The following is a 5612-nucleotide window of genomic DNA, read 5'->3' as shown; positions in this document are numbered from 1 at the left end:
TCAAATTCACTTAGAATTTGGATTCAGTTTAGAATTGTTTTTTTTCTTCTTCTATACATATGCCTATTTTGAAAAACCATGCTTTGTCACCATCTTGTTTGGACTCTGCATACCGTACATGTATATACCGTATATCGAGTGCACTCATCATCAATCTGCTCCAGGCATGGTTTGATACTGTCACGAATCCTGTCCATGGTCTTCCATCCGCTTGCCACCAGAGCTCGCCTTCTGATTATATTGACTCTCACACCACACAGACAGTTACACGTCACCCTGGACTACATTTCCCATGTTCCAGTTCACTAATCACACTCTCACCTGTAGCCAATCACAAACACACAGTAGATACGAGACTCTAAATACAGTTCAGGGCCGAGTATTATATAGTGATTATCGCTCCCCTAGTGATAGCTACTTTATGGTGCCAATTCCCTTTTTTCTAGTCTAGTCGCGTCTTTGTTTTGTCTGGTAGCCTGTTTCCATTTACCATCTTGTTAATCCTTTGCGGTATTCTATTTTTATTATCTCCCAAATAGTATGATGTTAATACAACATGCATGATTCTTTTAGACTATGTACTGTATATCACTAACTTTGCGCTTATTTTCAGTTTCAGATAAGGATCAAATGACAGGAGAACAGAGAGACAAACTTTAAAACTAAAGGAAGAATTGATTGTTCATATTTTACAAATATGTTGCAGTGAATTCAGTGAATTTCTATCAACAAATGATTAAACTGATCTATACACACATGACTTGAGACTCAAACCATTTCTGTGGCCACATTATCATAAAGTTCTTCATAGTATGAGCTGTTGAACAATGTGTCACAGTCCGGGTGGAGAGATGAGGCGAGGACTCAAAGATGCAGGAAGAAGGGGCTTTATTTAGCAAAAATAAAACAAAACAACAACAAAAACTATCCCAAGGGGGAAAAAACAGGCCGGCAGGCCCAAACAAGGAGGAACACAGACACATAAGACCACATACGACACACGTATTCACAAACAACGAACCAGCACAGGACTGCAAACACTGGGAGACTAAGTAGGGAGCAAACGAGGAGGGTAATGAGGGAGACACAGGTGCAACCACTGAACAATAATGAGGTAACAAGATGGGCGGAGTCAGACAATAAACAGGAGAGCTCATGGCACCAACAAAAGCCATGTGCTCACTCACAAACAAACACAGTGTCCTCTGGTGGCACACCAGCTGAAGTCAGTGACACAATGTTACAGCCATTAAAAGGCAGATAAAAGTGCTTAAATTATCATATATTGCTGGTTTTTCCTCAGCATCTCCCTATAAACAGAATAATACCCAGTTCTCTTTTCAGTGTTTTCACAGTCAAATCCTTAGTGCTCTCACATGTAATCATTGCATTTCACTCCTTATTTTCACTCATCATCATTTGCAGGCTATTTGCATTGTATATTGTCTTAATTCACAACAATAAAGCTGCACTATAGTATGCTTTTCCTGTTGACGTACTGTAATAAAGTATATCCACCACTAATGGGCACTGATGAGCTTTGCTTATTGTAGGCTAACACTTATGCTGCCACCACCTTTAATTTTAACCCAATGTGGTACAGGACATAATACTAGCTTTTAAACTCAAATGGTTTGAAGCAATCAGTTTCCCAAATAAAATGAGTGGTATAAGCCTATAACAGTAACATACTGTAAAACAGGAGAGCTGTACATTAACAGTACAATGCAGGCAACCACAGCTGCCAGTAGTTATTCTTTATTTTACAGCACGTTTTTTTTGGTAATTGGAAAAGACCAATTACAAATTGTCATGCAAATACTGTGCATAAGACCAAGAGGAAATCAGTATGCAAAATAAGCTAATTATATCATGACTACTGACCAGTCAGTTCCAAATTGAACATTAAACATTTTATTAACATAAATCTACAGAAGATTTCTAAACTTGAATCTTAATTCAAAATATAAAATATATACATTAAAAATATAAACAAACATAGCACAGTTAAGGTGAAATAATCTTAAAAAACTAAGTTTGAATGGAGGAAATATGTACATTTAGCAGTTTGGGCAGTTACATTTATGTGTTAAATGTGTATGGTTATGGGTTTAAAACACACCATAACTATAATGCTCAGCACAGTGCTGCCTTACAAGAATTGCTAAAACTTCTCATTCAACAAATACATTGCCAATGTGTGATCAAACATGCATCTGAAACCTCTATAATTTTAGAGCTGCTGCTTTAAGTGTCAATATTTCTAAGTCACTGGTTAATGCTTGCAACTCAAGATTAAACTTATTATATTCAACCATTTCTCTTAACAGTCTCATTATTTTCGTATTCAAAGTTTCCTGTTTTCTCATCAACTTTATTATAGTTCTCATCTTAAAATCCATATTCTGTTGATATTCCAGGTCTCTTCTTTGTCCGGCGGTGCCGCTCCACTTTCGCTGGCTTTCTTCCACCTGCAATCCTTCAATGATGAGATCCCCAAAATCAATATTTATTTATTTAAATTAAAAAAATTCCCTAAAAGAATTATATCCCGATTTTGTGTATAATTTCTTCCCGTAGGGACTTGATCAGGAAGTTGCATATTCCTAGGCCTACATCTACTTACATTAATATGAACATTAAAACACATCTTGCTGTAATCTTTATAGTATATTTATAGAGGGTGTTTCATTGTAATACTGCAGACATCTCTATTTCCTTTGGGTGGTGAGAGTTCTTCCTTCCTAAATAAATACAATAAATCAATAAAAACAATTTACTGATGCTTTTTTGCACTGACGTGATTCAGATTGTTAGAGATCAGTGTGAATCATCAGGTTCTGTGACGTTCAGAACTCACCAGCTCTTCTCGCACAGATGATCTGAAGAAGAATCACAGAAGGAGCAGCAAACACTGCAATCTCAACAATAATCACAATCACTGCAGGACAGATGTGTGGACAGAATAGAGAGAAAGAAGAGAATTAATCTGTGAAACTGTGAATTGCTTATTAACAATGAACAATTACTGACAAACCATTTACACATTCACTGATAGTTTCAGTGCACACCCAGTGTTTCAACCCAACTTTGGGTCAAATATGGACTAACCCAACCGTTGGGTTACATTTTTACATTAAAGTTTTAACCCAAAAGTTGGGTTAGTCCATAAATGACCCAAAGTTGGGTTGAAACAACCCAGCATTTTTTAGAGTGCATGCAATGCCATTCCGTACCTCTGATTAATAATCTAGCAGTTTCTGATGCTGTGTCAGCTGCATCTGTGGATCATTAATATTAGTTCAGTTCAAACATAATGCGACATCAATAAATTGAGAATTAACGAATTGAGTTCTCTCTTGCGTCGTCAGATTTATGCATATGTCTGCTCTTCTCTTACTCCCACATATTGACATTTTTTGAATGTTTTATGCGACGTGCAGCAAGTGTATGTTAGCTAATGTCCCGCCGGCTCATGTGTCCGCATAACCTCCGAACCACGCAGCAGATTCCTTCTGAATGAATCTCATCCCAAATCGTCCCTCCCTAACATTTTTGTCTCGTTTTTATTCGTTGACGAAAATGTCAATAGATTTACGTCATAGCTTTTGTCATTCATAAATAGTTTTAGTTCGTTACCGTCTCGTTGTCGTCGGTGAAAAAAATGTCGTCAACGTTGTAGCTATTCGTCAACTAAATGAACACTGGTTGAACATTAATATCATATCGTCATACTTAATCAAATTTCACATGATATACAGTTTGTGTTCATTTATCAACATTATAAAACGTTATATTATATGTGAGTAAAACACAGTGATCTGCAGCCTATAAACCTTCAGTTGGTCGTGAATCAATGACATTATTATTCGGCATGTCATGTCTCTCAGAGATTTTTCTGAAATTGATTAAATAAATGTATTTTCTTATCTGAAAACATGTCAGTGTATCTGACTGAGGTCTTCAGGTAACAGCAAACATTCATCTTAACAGCTGATTATGTACCTGGTTGTGCTGGAGCTGCAGAGGATTCAGAGCTGGTGACTGGAGACGGTGTCTTTGTTTCGGCTGGAGCTGTAAAAGATGAAGGTTCAGATACGTCATAGACTACGATCATATTTAAATTACTGATGATTAGTTGTTCATATAAATAATTTACAGATACGTCATAGACTTCGGCAGGAGTAAAATCCATAATCTTCTTTTGTGACGTTCTTGATGTTCAGAGAGCAGTCAGAGCCCAGACGCAGTCTCTCATGTCTCTCGATGTCATTCTTCTTTATCCCTCCAGCAATCATTTCAACTGTCTCTGAATGTCTGATATAGCTCCATGTAGTTGATGTGCAGCCAGAAAGAGCATTATTACAGGACAGACGGACATCTTCACCAGAACTGCAGAACACACGAGTCACTTCTGCTCCACTGCTACCTACATATTGAAACATTTATATTTACTCTTACTCTAATACATTTACTCTTTTGTCCTGTTTTAAGCAGAAAATGAACAATGCAGAGTAAACTGGTGTTAAATAGCTTACAGCAGTTTAGTTTACTTTATAAAAACCTAAAAGGGGTCATCGGATGTGTATCTGACTGAGGTCTTCAGGTAATATTGTGTAATTATATTACCTATTATGTTATTTACTCGATATGGTATTATCTTACTTAAAATATTATGTATAATCATGAAAGTAATCAATATACTAATCAATATGCTGAATTATTCCCAAGACTGGATGTCTTAATGAGGATTGTATGTTTGAGGGTCTTTCCATTGGGCAGTACCGGTGGTTTCCATTGGATTGTACCAGTGAACTTAAGTAACCCAATGAACTCTAAATGTGATTTCCAGAAGTTGACAGTAACGAGTAAACAGATTTGATGAATGTCTCATGGGACCACCGCCAACCAATGGGAAGCGGCAAAATGAAAGTTTTTAAAAAATGGTTGATTTGGCCAAATTCCACCATTAAAAGATGGACCAGGTGTGCTAGTAATAAACTGTGGCAAACCAGACAGGCATAACCAATAAAAAACCGGGAACTACCAACTTTGGTAAGGGAAAGAGGTATAAATATGGGTGCCTGGACGGACAAAGACTCAGATGCAGTGGCTGTCATCTCGGCTTTGTTGCTGTGCTCAATAAAGTCTTATTTTGACATCTGAAACTCTGCTTCTTGAGCTTTTTTGACAACTTCGAAAAAGACCATTGTTTGTTCCACGACAGTAACAGTAAACATTCATCTCACTGAGTGTTTTTTTTTATTTCACAGTGGGGTAATTTTGGTGCAGTAGCATGAGATAGCTTGATTTCAAACTTTGAATTGAATAAAAAACGACAAGTAAGCAGTCGGTAATAAAATATGACAAATAAAGAAATTAATAATGATAGCACAAATAAACAATAACGACAGGCCTTCGAATTAAATAAATTGCTTTATAGTTTTTCAGGTAGGTCTAGCAGTAGGGTTAAGATATTTAACTTTTTTTTTTTACCAATTATCCAAATAATGTTTAGTCCTAGAAAGCTATTATTATCAGAACACGTGAGCATAACATAGCGGTTAGCAGATCAATGAATGAGAGGGCAGCGTTACCAGAGTTGCCCATAT

The sequence above is a fragment of the Sinocyclocheilus grahami genome, unplaced genomic scaffold (assembly GCF_001515645.1).
Source record: "Sinocyclocheilus grahami isolate Dianchi unplaced genomic scaffold, SAMN03320097.WGS_v1.1 scaffold3457.1, whole genome shotgun sequence".
Taxonomy (NCBI): Eukaryota; Metazoa; Chordata; class Actinopteri; order Cypriniformes; family Cyprinidae; genus Sinocyclocheilus; species Sinocyclocheilus grahami.
Note: the sequence above shows the minus strand (reverse complement) of the source record.